Here is a 15,443-nt window from a genome sequence, read left to right as displayed (position 1 = left end):
GAATGTCTCACACCGAAAAGTAGCAACAGTGTAGGAAGGTGGGGAGGAGGAGGCGCCCGCGCGTCCCTGACGCCTCACGCCCGGATTCGTACGCGCCGGCTCTCCAGAGGGAGGGAGCGGGGCGCGGGCGCGGGCGGGGGCGGGGGGGCGGGGGCAGGGGGCGGGGCTCCGGGGCGGAGCCAGCGCGTCGCGCGCCGCCCGGAAAGCGTAAGCGCGAGCCCGCGGGGGAGGCTTGCGGGGCCCGCTCCGCGGGGGCGGGGCTCGGGCTCGGGCTCCTGGAGGAGGGAGGAGCTGGCGAGGTCGGGCGCTGAAGCGACTTTGGCTTCGCAGCTCATCTTTTATGACCGCGGAGGCTTCCTGGGGTGGCCTCTCTCTGGCCGTCACGGAAACCGTCCTGTGAGGGGGAAGGGGAGAAAGAGACGAATCGGCGGAGGCCGCTCGCTCGCCCCGGGACTGCGCGCGCCGGGGGAGGCGGAGGGGGCGGGGCAACGTGCGCCTCGGCCCTCGGGCGGGTGCGGCGCGCGCCGGGGGGCGGGGCTGGGGGCGGGGCGCGCCTCTGGGGGCGGGGCTGGGGGCGGGGCGCGCCCCTGGGGGCGGGGCGAGGGCGGGGCGCGCCCGGCGGGACTTGGCGGAGCCCGGGGGCCGCGCGCCTCCTGGCCGGGGGCGGGCCTGCGCTGGGAACGTGGGAACTCGTTGGGGGCCGCGGCCTTGGCGTCTGTTATTATCTGCGGAGGCCTCTCAAATTTCCTGAGCGGGTTGCGGGGGCTGGGGGGGCGGTTCAAAAGGCAGCTAAGTGGGAAGTGTGGTGAAGCGAGAGGCGGCGCGGCCCGCGGTGGCGGCTGTGAAGAAGCGGGGAGGAGCCACGTGGGCAGGTTCGCCTCGGCCCCCGGCCCCCGCCCCCCGCCCCCCGCCCCGGCTGGTTGCGCAGCCCGCGCCTGGAGCCGCTTTCCCTGCTCGGAGAAGTGAGTTTCCCGGCGCCGTCCGAGCGCCGCGGGCTGGTGTTTCCAGCCCCGCCCGCGGCGCCCCCGGGGCTGGGGGCTGGGACCTGGGACCTGGGACCTGCCCCCGGGCCGCGGCGCGCTGCTGTGGCGGTAGCCATGGGGACGCGGCGGCCGGGATTCGCGCCACGGCTGCAAAAATAGCTCGGAAATGCTGAACCGTAGAGCGCCTAGTTTTGGTATAAGTTTCGGGGCTCTAGCAGCAAGCCGGGAACACGGGAGCCGCTCCGTGTTAGCGCCCTAAGAGTTCAGAGGAGTAGCTGGTCTGAGAAGAAGCGAGTTCCCGAGTTAACTTTAGGGACCGAGCCGTGATTTTTAGAGGACGGCGGTGCCCGGCACGTACACAGGCCGACTGACTGCGGGGGCAGCCCCGCTGCAGGAGCCGAACCGCCTCCCCGTGGTGGTCGCAGCCGCTATTTGATCGTCCCAGTGAAAGGCGCAGCCATCCTCTCGTGGAGGACTATTGAGTCCTTCCTGATACAAGAATTCAAGCTTAAAAAAAAAAAAAAAAAAAACCATCCTGTGGACAATTCAGTATATTCAACACAGAAGTCGTTTTTAAATGATGCTACATCGGATACAGGCACATTGGAAGATGTAGTGTTCAGTTTTGTGTAAAGCGGCTGAGAAAGCTGGCTGCTACAGCTAAGGACTTTTTGCCCCCCTCCGGCAGTAATTTTTACATAACTTGCCTCCCAGCGTCCCCCAAACTCCCATGCAATGTGAAATTATGAGCGAAATATCAAACGAGGACTTCCCAAAATAAAGCGTTTGTTGTGATTAGTCTGGATGTGTCCGCTCTGCTGCCGCTGCTCCTACTCCTGCTGAATTGTAAACTAGGCAAGTCTTTCCTAAACCGCAAGTTTCCTATCCCTAATCTCTTTCTTACCTGTCCCGTAGGTGTGTTTGGTTAATACCAGATAATCAATGTGGAAATTCTTTTAAAAAGATAAAAGCATTACATACATACATTTTCGTATTTATAGATAGAATGGATGATTCCATTAGCATTCTTGAGGGTAAACTGATTAAGCTGAGAGAATTGGAGCATAGAGACTATTTAGGTGACTAGTAACAGGATTTAAGAGGTAGAGCTCCTCTGTATGGAAAAGATCTTGAGTTCTGAAACTATTCTCAGCCTCCAAATCCTTGGATTTTTATTAAGGCATTATCTGAAGAGTGGAAGTAAAAAAGGTTACTAGTTTATACAAGTTGAATTTTGAAAAGTATTTGCTTTGTCTCTAAATATTTTGCATTTGTTTAAAAGCTCCGATACTTTCAGTTAAGGTTTCTAGACCTTTATTAAGAAAGATCCAAAAATTTAATGACATTTTAAAGTATATTTTAAAAATGGCTTACACCTATAAGAGAGAAACTTAGAGTGTTCCAAGTACTTACTATATTAGGGTTTGGAGAAAGATCAGTAAGTGAATGTTAAAGTACGTTACCCACCTATCCTATAAATTACAGGATGCTTTTGGCTAATGGATTATAAACTAACATCCAAAGCTTTTCCCCTTAAGCTTAAATAATGGCAAATAATGTAATTTCCAGTGCACCGTAAAATGTTATAATATAATAACAGTCACTTTTAAATGTGTGCCACGGAGTGAAATACGGTATTTTGATACCCATCATCCATTTTTAAAAAGTGAACTAACACTTTGATTATGTAAGTATTTTATTGTATTGCTGTTTTATTCTTTGCAGTAGTGATTTTCAGGAACTATTGCCTCCTTCCCAGGGGACGTTTGACCATATCTGGAGACATTTTTGGTGTCCTAGCCAGAGAGCAGGGGCTACTGGTTATCTAGTGGGAGGAAGCCAGGGATATTGCAAAACATCCTACATTGCACAAAGCAGCCTTCAACAACAAAAATTCACCAGCCGAAAATGTCAATAGTGCTATGCTACTGAGAAACCCAGGCCTACAGAATTCTGCTCTTATGTAGAATGGTTTGGGACATTAAAGTCTTAGTGTGGTTATCATTCTTTGTTGCAGCAAAAAAAAGTTGTGTATATTGCCTGCATGTCCTGTGGTCATAATGTTCTAAATGTTAAGTTAATCCAGGGAAATTTTTTTTAGCACTATGACTATTATTAATATACAACTGATCAATATATAAATATTGCAATTTTGAATAATTATAAAAAACTATACTTTATTGAGATGTATTTCTTGGTAAGATTGGGCTCTATCATTTAGCTTAAGTTTTCGTGGATGAATATTATTTATTGCTAGCATCTGACAGAGTTCAACATCAATTCTTTTTCTCCTTTTCATTTTGTGAGGTGTAAAGGCCTAAACATCTTGTTCTTTTGAGAGGAATAAAAAGAATTGGTAATATAGCTGTGTTGTTCAATTCCTTTTATTCCTATTGAGTTATCTGCCAAAAATCATGGCATATCATGATTCTGACGGCCCATCATATCAATTAGATTCTTCAGTTAAGTTCGGTTTAGAATGGAAAGTATTAGGATCACAACTTGGAAAATAATACCTGACCTAGTTGTTTATTTTCTCAAAATTGACTTTTAGTTGCCCTGGCAGTTATGTCCTGGAACAATGCACCATAGTGAGATTCAGAATAGATAAGAGGTATTTATTTCTTTTGTAAAGGCTAAAAGGGCAATTCTCTGTGTACTGAAGTATCTCAAACAGTATCTGATTTAAGTAGTTTATTAGTAATTATTGGACGGGTGGATGAATAAATAGTTGAAGGAACACTTTAGGATTAAATATTATTGTCATAATCCAAGCTAGAAATGATGGGTGATGCAAGGAAGCTGGTGGGAACACTGGATATATTCTGAAGACAGACCTGACATAATTTACTCAAGGTTTGGATGTGAGAGAAGGAAGCATCGGCTATCACTGTGTGGTTTTTATCCTAAACTACTGGAAGATTTACTCTTTGCTGCTATGGGAGATGCTGAGAAGAAAAGAATGAGGCAGTTAGAAATACACTTCCCCCTGTCCATTTTCTTTAGTGCCATATTTGTGCTTCTAAGTGTAAAGTAGCTGTTGAAGTTTTTAGTTACCTATCAAAATATAAATAATATTATACATTACTCTCAGTCCAATTAAGACGTCCCACAAAATGATGGGGTCTTTTCCTTTGTTTCTAATTCCATTGCTTAAAATTCAAACACTTGACAATATTAATTGTAACTCTTTGCTAAGCAATGTTAATCATCTGATTTGTGTATATTAGGTTACCTTGAGGACAGCTTTTATAGTTGAAAGCTGCTCAGTGTTTTATTTATTTTTTATTTTAGGCAGATTGTATTTTAAAACAATAACTATACACAAGTACTTTTTTAAGACAGGTTCAATGTCAAACAGTTGGCTTCATTGGATATAGAAAACCCAAACACTCAAATTATGATTTTATTTTGATAATTGAATCATATAGTTTTCTGACTTGTGCAAAACAATGCAACTTAGTTCAGATGCAACTGCAACCTGTGTTTTATGATTTCTATTAATTCAAATTAACCTTCGATATTATTGGCTAGCCTAACCAAGAGAGGCACATACTTCTCTCAGTAAATTTTTATACTTGCTTTTTTTCCAGTTTGTTTCAGCAAAGAAAATAATATATGCAAAAACAAAAATTAACACCATTTCAATGACCGGTTATTTTCATACTCACTTGTTACGATCTTTTGAAAAGTTAGCCCAAAATGTGTACACTTGTGTAAATTAACATTAATACTACCTATTTTACAGGTTGGCATATGTACTGAAAGTGCCCCTTAAGTTTCACCCAAATTCAAGAGTCTGGGGGTATGGGTTCTCAGTCCAGTGGATGAGACAGATACATGCATACCAGCTTTATTACATATCTGTGATAAATGTTGAAGTATAAACAAATATTGGAGCATAAGCAAGTTGGAAATTCCTGTAGTTACTGGCATTATATTTGCATTGATAGCTCTCAGGAGAGGGAGTTGTGTGCACTAGGATAATATTGCTTCTTTCTCCTTTGACAGCCTGTTTTCTTCTTAAGCCTCGCATCATCCTATGTCTCTTGCCTCTCTGAATCTACTGACTTGTGCAGATGATTTTCCTGTCACCTCTAGTGGATGATGACAGCTGCAGCCCATTTCTCTAGCCAGCCAAGCATGCCAGAAAGCTTGGAGAACCTCAACTGCCCTTTACAGAGCAAAAGCATCCTCTGAGTAGCTGAAGCTCAGACTTCTAAATAAGGTATCTTTACCAAGATCCCTTTATGGAAACCACATGTAAAAGACTTGCCCTAGTCTTCAGCCTGCTGGCTGTGCCGGTTGTAAAGATGAGCCACAGGTGAAGAAGGCTATTTATGTTTTGCACTTAGGTATCAAATGTAATATGTATTTAGTGTTCAAAATTATATGGTTCAGATGTTTTTGTTTGTTTTCCTTACAAAAGGGCGTATAAACCCTGTAGTAAATAATTAAGAATTCCCATTTTGGGAAACTTAAAGATCCTGGCCAATTCTAACATGTGGGGGTGTGTGTGTGTGTGTGTGTATTTATGTATATGTATGTATGTATTTATATGTGTGGAGGGGTGGTTTCCCACGTCAGCAAGCAATTCTCCCAACCCCAGCTGAGTATCCGACAACTTAACTCAATTCTGATACTATCTACCTGGAGATAGCATCAAATTCCACAGGTTAAGGGCTTGGTCCCATAAGACACCAGGTGCAAGTCCAGGTAGTTACCTATGCTTCTGAATGACCAGCTATAAGTCAGAGGTTCCCACGACTCCCCCCTTTGGGTTACAGGTTAAGGGTTCAGTCCTATAAGACTTTCTGTTCCCATATCAGATGCCAGTAGCAAGTCCAGGTTGTCATCTATGCTTCTCTCACATAACCCCTCCTCAGGTTTGATTAATTTGTTAGAGTGCCTCACAGAACTCAGAGAAATGTTTTATTCACTAGATTACTTACTTATTATAAAAAGACATAACTCAGGAATAGTCATATATATGGAAGAGATGCATGGGGCAAGGTGTGGGAAAAGGGCTAGGAACTTCCATGCCCTTCCCAAGTGTGCCACTCTCCCCTGACCATATGTTCACCAACCTGGCAATTCTCTGCACATCTTTTTGGAGTTTTATAGAAGCTTCATTACATAGGTATGATTGATTTGGTCTTTGGCCATTGGTACTGATTCAGCCTCCAGCCCCTCTCCCTTCTCTTTCTTTTCGTCAAAGAGTGGGACTAAAAGTTCTAACCCTCTATTCCTGGTTGGTTTCCTTGGCAACCAGCCCCCATCCTTCTATGCTATTCAAGTCATCCATTAACATAAACCTAGTTGTGGTGGAAAGAGTCTTGTTATGAATAAAAAGACACTCATTTACCTTTATGGCTCTGAAGTACTTTCAGGAACTGAGGACAAAAGACAAAATATTATAACAAAAGATGCTTCCATTGTTCTTATGCTCAGATATTCCAAGGTTTGGGGGATCTGTGAGCCAGAAACCATGGATAAAGACCAAATATGTATGTATTATAAATCACAGTATCATAGAAACTAATTGCAGGGATGTCCTGTCATCCAGTGTAATGTAATTACAGAATGTGGCCCATTAAACTATGGGTTTATGGCAGATTTACCATCTTTGAAATGTAACTGATTCACTGGTCTATCACTTTGACAGATCATCTACTACTTTCTATCTATCCTTGTGCTACCATGTACTTACTGTAGAGAGTAGACTGATATGCAGGGCTTTTTCCTACTCCCCCCCCCCCCCCCCCCCCAGGAAATAGTAATGCTTTAGTTATTTTTTTAAGAAGCCAGAAATTAAGAATTGAAATCACAGAATTAATACATGTCTTTATTATAAGTAAGCTTCCTTGAAGATTTGCCTTATTCTTAGAAAGTAGAACTTGAATATTTATAGAGAAAAAATACTGTGTGCTGATCTAATCACAAGATAACACCATTAGAATGTGTTGACAAACTAAAAATAACAACTTAGTAGATTAAACTGAAATTTCATAATAATTTGTATTTTTATAGACGTTATATCATTCTAAGGTAGTGTAACATTTAATTTCAGTTTTGAGTTTGCAGACTCAGGAGTAAATATAGTTTTGAAGTTATAGGACTTGTTTTATTTTTTTTCTTTCTTTTATTTATTTATTTTTTAAGATTTTATTTATTTACTCATGAGAGACACAGAGAGAGAGAGGCAGAGACACAGGCAGAGGGAGAAGCAGGCTCCATGTGGGGAGCCGGATTGGGGACTGGATCCCAGGACTCCAGGATCACGCCCTGGGCTGAAGGCAGGTGCTAAACCGCTGAGCCACCCAGTGATGCCCAGGACTTGTTTTAAAACAAGCTTTAAATTTTCTGTAAGGGTAGGTTTTAATTTTTTTATTAGGTTTTGATTCCCAAGTCTTTAAGGCACTAATACTTAATTTCAAAGAGTATGTAGTGAAAGACAATTGAAAAAAAAGTTATGTAATCTCCAGTATCAAAAAGAAAAAAATAGTTCCGTGTGTTAAAGTCTCAAATATCAAAGAAATGACCAACAGTAAATAGTAAAAACTTTCCTACAAAAATTATTAAACTGTAGCATTTCTTTTATTTACTTTTTAGAGCATATGTTCCTACCATGATGACTACCAACGAATTACATTTTTTACATTGTTCTTCTCTTGAAACTGGAAATAACTGCAAAGGAAATTTCAGGGAAAATATTTTTTTAGATTTTATTTTAAAATTATTTTCAAATTCCACAGATCTCTTTAAAAGCCATGCAGGGAGCCCAATGTGGGACTCGATCCCAGGACTCCAGGATCACGCCCTGGGCAGAAGGCAGCGCTAAACCACTGAACCACCCAGGATGCCCTAGCCTGTCTTTTTTAGATTTATTGCTTGTATTTGGAAATAAAGTATTTTTGTTTATTGTGTTCATATTGGCAATAATGTTACATTTCTTATTCTGATTGAAGATTCTTTGGGTTTTTTTTTTACACACACCATTCATAAATTATAGTAGCATCATTTAAAAAAATAATTTTTAGGAGTAAATCTAAAGAAAGAAAAATGGACAACTCAATATTGAAAATTACAGATCATTATTGAGAGACAAGAACTAAATAAATGGAGATAGTGATATACCATGTTTGAGAAATAGTAGACTTAATGTTGTAAAGATGTTAGATGTAAAGATGTTATTTTATAATTCAACATAACCCCCATCAAAATCCCAACAGGTTTTTTAGATTAAATTGACAAGCTGAAAACTCATACAGATATACACAGAGCCAGGAACAGCCAAGTTGTTCTTGAAGAACAAAAAGCAGGAGGGCTGAGTAAATACAAACAGTAAAAACAAACACATAGGTAGTCAGCTGATTATAACAATCTTGACCTGTGTCTTCACATGCCAAATACCAAAATCCAAAATCAGTTCTAAAGGAATTAAAAACTAAATGTGGATGATAAAATACTAAAGTTTTCAAAGGAAACAACATTTGCATGACCTTTGATAGGCTATGATTCAGAAAATCCCTAAGACCACTCCCAGGTTCAGTAATTCACTGGAAGAACAGAATTCAGCAAAGCTAGTATACTCATGGTTTTAGTTTACTATAGTGAAAGAATACAGATTAAAATCAGCAACAGGAAAAGGTGCATAGGGCAGGGTGCAGGACAGACCAGTCACAGAGAGCTTCCAGTTTGTTTTCTCCCAGTGGCATTATGTGAACAGTGCTTGCTTCTCCCAACAGTGATATGTGGCAATGCGCACAGAGTCTTGTCAACCACTAAGCGTTAGTGTCCAGGGTTTGTTTGTTTTGTTTTGTTTCTATTTATATTCAATTTATCAACATATAGTATAATACCCCTTGCTCATCCCATTAAGTGCCCTCCTTAGTGTCCATCACCCAGTCACCCCATCCCCCTGCCCTCCTCCTCAATGTCCAGGGTTTTTAATGGGCATCAGTCCTCATAATCATGGCTCTCTTCCCACATTGCTAATCTTAGTCTCCATTTCCTCCAAAGGTCAGTGTGATACCATAGGGGCCAAGGCCCCCCCATAAATCACATTGTTACTATAGACTATTTGGCATAGCTTAAGACCCCAAGTAAACAAAGACACTCTTATGAGGCAGGACATTCAAGGCTTATGGGTTACCTCCTGGGAGTCAGGGATAAGGGCCATACTTTTCTTTGGACAAGATTAATCTTTTGCTACCCATAGGTAAACAGAGTTCTTAAACAGGAAGTATCAAAAGCTCTAGACATAAATATAAAATGATAAATTGGTCTTTATTAAGAACTTTTATTCATTCAAAGAATGATTAAGTAACTCAGTTTAGGAGAAAGTATCTCCAATGCACACATTTAACAAAGATGTATCTAGATTATGTAAAGAGCTTGTAGAAATTAATAAGAAAAAAAAACCAATGATGGTGGGGGGTAGGGGCACAACAAGCAGAACACTTAAGAAGTTACTTTAAAAAAGATAAACTTCACCTTTATTAAATCAATAAGAAAAAAACTCAGTGATGGTTGAGGGTTAGGGGGACAACAGGCAAAAGACTTAAGGCACTTTAAAAAACATAAATCTCACCTTTATTATCAGCCTAACAAATTAAAGTCATAATACTACTATGTACTTAGACAAATGACTAAAAGGAAAAATATAATACTAGACTTGGCAAAAATGTGGAGCAATCCTACCTCTTATACAATGCTGGTGGGAATGTCAATTGGTACTTTGGCAGAATCTACTAAAGGTGAACATAGGCGCTGAGTGAAGTAAGTCAGTCGGAGAAGGACAAACATTGTATGTTCTCATTCATTTGGGGAATATAAATAATAGTGAAAGGGAATATAAGGGAAGGGAGAAGAAATGTGTGGGAAATATCAGAAAGGGAGACAGAACGTAAAGACTGCTAACCTGCGAAACGAACTAGGGGTGGTAGAAGGGGAGGAGGGCGGGGGGTGGGAGTGAATGGGTGACGGGCACTGGGGGTTATTCTGTATGTTGGTAAATTGAACACCAATAAAAAATAAATTAAAAAAAAAAGGAAATTTGCCAAAAAAGAAAAAAAATTACCATAAAAAAATAATAAATTAAAAAAAAAAAGGTGAACATAGGCGTACCTTATGACCTGGCAGTTTTATTACTAAGTGTATACCCAAGAGAAAACTCATGCATTCATTCATCAACAGACATATTCTAGAATGTTCATTGCAACTCTATAATACAAAAAACTGAAGAATGGTCAAATGTCCTTTAACAATAGAAAATGTGGTTATATTCAAATGGTGGAATATGACAGAGCAATGAGAATTAGCAATCTACAACTGGGTAACACAATATGGATGAATTTCACAAAATGTTGAAGGAAAGCCAGACCGTGGATTCTGCATTATTGTACTTACATAAGTACAAAATCATAAATTAAGAATCAATTTAGCAGTTATTCTTAGGCAATACAAACGGCATATAGTGACTGGGAGGTGCACAAGAAAGGTTCCAAAATGCTTAGCTTCTCTGTCTAAGGTATGTACATTCAAGGTATCTGAAGTTTTCCTAGATGTAAGTAGGTACTTGATTTTCATTTGCTTTACAGGCCATTCTTAAAGAGACAATCTACTTTAAAGGTAATTAACTTCTTAAAAGGTAGACATAACTTATAAATGACTTTTTTATGGTTTGTATTTATGAAGGTTTCAAAAGCAGTGTGCCACCATTTTGCACAAACATGAGATGATAAAATATTTTATCTTTGTCCCTGGTTCCTGACACAAAGCTCCTAAAATTTTGGAATTTCCTCAGTGATGAGGCAGGCCCCTAGTAGCTTCAGGATGGGGCTGGTCACTGACTGGAAAGACCAAACCATGATTAAAAGCTTGGAACTCCCAACTTCCAGAAAGGGGAGAGGGGCTAGAAACTGAGTTAATCACTAATGACAGAATAATCAGTCATATCTATGTAATTAATATCTTCATTAAAAACCCCTAATTGATGGGGTTCGGAGAGTTTCCCAATTGAACTCATTAAGGTGCTGAGCATGTAGTGCACTCAGGGAGGAGTAGAAGCTCCATACCCCTACAACCACCCCTATATCTTGCCCTATGCATCTCTTCTATTTGACCATTCCTGAGTTATGTCTTTTATATTAAACCAGTAATCACCAGTAAAATGCTTTCCTGAGTTCTGCAAGTTGTTCTAGTGAGTTATTAAACCCAGGGAGGCAGTCAGAGGAACTCATAAATAATTTAGTTTTGCTAAGAAGAAATGCAGGTACCCTTGGCATCTGTTTCCCTAGCTTCTGAAGTGGGTGCAATCTTGAGGGACTAAGCTCTGAAACTTGAGGAGCCTGATGCAAACTCTTAAGAGTTGCTGCTAGAATTGAACTGAATTGAATTGTTAGATACCTAGTTGGTAGAAGAATTAGTTGATGTGAAATAAAAAACTCAACAAATATCTCTTCTTACAGTGACATTATTTACGATCTGAATTGTGACTCCTCTCATCCTCCAGTTCATGGTGAAGTCCTTATCCCTAGCACCTCAGAACGTAACCATATTTGGAGATAAGGTCTTTAAGGAGATGATTAAGTTAAAATGAGGCCACTAAGGTGGATCCTAATCCAATCCAATGTCCTCATAAAAATAGGAAATTTGGACATATAAGCAGAACCAGAGGTGTGTACACATGGAAAAAACAAAAAAAAAAAAAACGTGAAGAGGCAACAATGTACATCCTCTACAAGCCAAGGAAAGAGGCCTCAGAGGAAACCAACACTGCTGGCACATTAATCTTAGACTTTCAGCCTCCAGAACTTTAAGAAAATTAATTTCTGCTATTTAAGTCATCCAGTCTGTGGTATTTTGTTATGGCAGCCCTAGCAAACTAACACAACAGTTTATTATTCTCTGATTTTATATGCTTATTCCAGACCAGATTCATTGCCACTGACTTTATATGCATATTTCAGACCAGAGGTGTTAGCCTGGAAATTTTAGGAGAGCCATTAACTAGTATCCCTATCTCATGCTATCCCAACCTAAGGATTTGAATCATGATTTTCATACTTAAAAACAACACATGAATCATACATCAGTAGTTGTAGCATGAAAGATCAAGTGGAGGAATAGCTCAAAGCACAGAACAAAAACACAAACAGATGGAAAGTATGAAAGAAAAGATCAGAGAACTGAAGGACACATACAGAAGACCCAAAACTAAATAACACAGGAGTTCCAAAAGGAGGAAGAATAAAGATGAGAGAACATCAATAATTAAACATTTTATGGGGAAAAAACTGCCTTGAACTGGAGAAAGCTGTTTGTCTACAGAATAAAAGAACTCACTCAGGATTGATGAAGAAAAATGCTGTTGTGGAAAATAAGAGCATAGGCTAAAACTTAAAGTAAGACTTTGTTGTTTACTAAGAATGACACGGCAGAAAAGGAGGAGAGTTCCCATCAGCTATTGCAGGGTGATCATAACTGATTTCTTAATATATCAAAATTACTGTGGTTTGCTTCTATACAATAGTGCAATCCAACCCCAATTCCAAGATTTACATTTATAATCAACAGGGAAGACACAACTTCAGTGACAGTTAACAAGAAAGGAAATACCAACAGTCACAAATCAGCAAATGATTACCTGAAAGAAGTGCCAGTATCATACAATTAGTAAGTGTCATGGAATCTATTAATATCTCAAGGACCTATCATTTTAAAAATGTTTTTAAAGATTTATTTATTTGAGAGAGAAAGCATGAACAGTGGAGAGGGGCAGAGAGAGAAGTAGACTCCTCACTGAGCTGGGAGCCCCACAGAGGGCTTGATCCGAGGACCCTGGGATCATGACCTGAGCTAAAGGCAGCTGCTTATCTGACTGAGCCACACGGGTGTCCCATTAAGGACTTGTCATTTTGTTGAGATTTCAACTTTTTTTTCCACATACTGGCTTAGTACAAAATTTTTTTATGGACATGTTAGAAATAATCTAGTTAAATTTCCAAGTCCAGAGAATAAAGAAAAAGAAACATTAGCTAATGGAGGAAGAATAATTATGAAAGAAAAAGAATCAGACCATAACCAATTCTTTACTTAGAATATTAGAAGTTAGAAAGTTTAGTATAATTTATATTGAGAAAAAGGACTATATGTATGACTGTAATACAATCAAGATAATATTTATCCGCGTCAAAGAAAGTTGTTTATAAAGATGTGCTAGAATATATCAGAAGCACAACTGAGGAAATAGCACAGGAAAGGACAGTAACCAAACAGCAAAGAAAATACCTCTAGACATGAGAAGATGAGTAAATGAAAGAATGATGAGCTCTGACACATCTGTGACCTAGGAAGATATCTAAACAGATGTAGAGTGAATGAGTGTGTGTAATATAAATACTAACTGGTGCCTCTTGAAATAAAAGTAGCATGCTGCATAGGAACCCTGATAATAGACTCTAACTAACGGCAATTAAAATATATCAACAAATCCTAGTTTGTGGGTGGGGAGAGGGGAAGTAAAAGTGTTTTAAAGGGCTCATCCAGAGAAGGAAGAGAACACACAGCAAACAGAAATAGTTGGTATCTTATTTGCTTATAACCTTTACTTTCATATGGATTTCATTTTGACTGTATAAAAATATAATCACCAGTTGCATGAAAAAAGTACAATAGAATTTCATAATTAAAAAGAGGAAAAGATAAATAATGATCAAACAGGAAAACTAAGGGAAATACTTAAAGTAAAATAGGGAAATATTTTTAAAAATGCAAACAAACAAAAAATAAATAAATAAAAAATAAAAATAAAAAATAAAAATGCAAACAAAGTAGGGTGAAAGGAATAAAATATGAATGATTAATCTCTCCAATGTATAAAATAGTTTCTCAGATTGGGTTGAAAAAAATAAAATCTATCAATATACTCCTTAAAAAAGAGAGTTTAAATGAAGTTGAAGAAATGTTGAAAATTTAAAAATCGCATAAAAGAGAAACAACTACATACAAAAAAATGGAGGAAAGACAACAATAATAGATAAAAAGAGTTAAGGTTAAAAGTTCTAAATAAGATAAAGACTGGGCAATGACAAGGCCCAGTCTACAAATAGCATGTATAGTTATAGCCACTTTTTAAATTATTATCTCTCAGGTTCAAATTTACTGTTCTGTATTTTGCTTTTTTTTTTTTTTTAAAGATTTTATTTATTCATGAGAGACACAGAGAAAGAGAGAGGCAGAGACACAGGCAGAGGGAGAAGCAGGCTCCATGCAGGGAGCCTGAAGTGGGACTTGATCCCAAGATTCCAAGATCACACCTTGGGGGGAAGACAGGTGCTAAACCGCTGAGCCACCCAGGATCCCCTGTATTTTGCTTTGTAATGCTGGAATTAGAACTCTGAAATTTGCATTTCTTATTTGTCGGTTTGCTCTCTGTTAAGCTCTGGCAATAGGGGGCATTAAGGGTTATCACAACACAGAAGATAAAAGAAATTATTCTTTTTCTTACCATTTGTATCTTGTTCCTATTAGTATCATCTTAATAAGCTTTACTCTGCAGTGACATTTCCTCAGTAGGAGCAGTTGACTCTAGTTTGCAGTTTTCTGAACACTGTGCTTATTGTGCCACTTCAGGTAAACCAACAGCAGTGGTCTTCCAGTTTCTTCTATGGTTGGACCCCAATCCCATGAATCCACTCATCTGAACTCAAATACCAGCATCAGCCAAGCAGTACATACACCCTTCTTTGGCATCTCAGCTCTAGATATTGTAGTTGCTTCCTACAGTTTCTAGAACTGTGATATTCGAAGGCTCTTGTTATGCCTTTTGGTTCTTTAATATTTAACTTTTTAATATTGTCTCAAGTGAGATTTTGAGAAGATAGTCATGGAGATGGTAGCATAGATTTGAGATTTTTTTGAATTCCCACATAAAAGCAGACATTACAATTATATCATCATATTATAAAGCCAGCAACAAAAATATTTACAAACAAATAAAACAACAGTATATCCTCACAAGCTTCAAAATACGAGCAGGTGGGAAGAAGCCATTAATAGTCACAAGACCTGAATCTTGTGGGTATCTATGCAGGGAAAAGCAGAAAGAAGCAATGGAATATCTGATGGACCTGAGGACAGAAGAGCCCCACATAAACTAAAAAGTATTCACTGGAAGTCATGGCAATTCAATTTGAGGACAGTTAGCTAAAACTGGAAGAGGTTTAGCATATTTCAATGACCAGTAAGTCTTAAGAGCTGAGTAGTTCTCATAAGTTCTCATAACTGACCCAGAAGGGCTTCCTCCAAGTTCAGGCTTCATACTGAAGAGAAACTGCTTTTATGAAACAAAATTGTTCAGATTAGGAACAACTGAAATGAAGGAAAAAGAAGGTCTAGATAAAAGGGAAAAGGAGGCAGCTAGAAACTGCCCCAAGTAAGCCATTGTAGTTATAT

General features: G+C 39.4%; 1 protein-coding gene and 1 long non-coding RNA gene across 3 annotated transcripts in view; one reads left to right on the top strand and one right to left on the bottom strand.

The window, feature by feature from the left end:
• The window catches only part of DIPK2A (divergent protein kinase domain 2A), a 30,595-nt gene extending 24,423 nt beyond the window's left edge, over positions 1-6,172 (bottom strand). Inside the window, exon 1 of the mRNA XM_038571127.1 lies at positions 6,071-6,172. The gene's annotated coding sequence lies outside the window, so the exon portion shown is untranslated. The remainder of the gene's footprint in view (positions 1-6,070) is intronic.
• On the top strand, positions 160-9,875 carry LOC119865411. Of its 2 annotated transcripts, none has more exons than XR_005377129.1 (3): positions 160-207; positions 4,995-6,490; positions 7,596-9,875. It is a non-coding gene; the product is annotated as an uncharacterized LOC119865411 (long non-coding RNA). The 2 variants fall into 2 exon arrangements; XR_005377128.1 differs by lacking the exon at positions 160-207 and adding an exon at positions 614-962.
• The last annotated feature ends 5,568 nt before the right edge of the window (positions 9,876-15,443 follow it).

The sequence above is a fragment of the Canis lupus genome, chromosome 23 (assembly GCF_011100685.1).
Source record: "Canis lupus familiaris isolate Mischka breed German Shepherd chromosome 23, alternate assembly UU_Cfam_GSD_1.0, whole genome shotgun sequence".
In the NCBI taxonomy this organism is placed as follows: domain Eukaryota; kingdom Metazoa; phylum Chordata; class Mammalia; order Carnivora; family Canidae; genus Canis; species Canis lupus.
The sequence above is the reverse complement of the archived record's forward strand: the minus strand, read 5'-3'. Positions and strand labels throughout refer to the sequence as shown.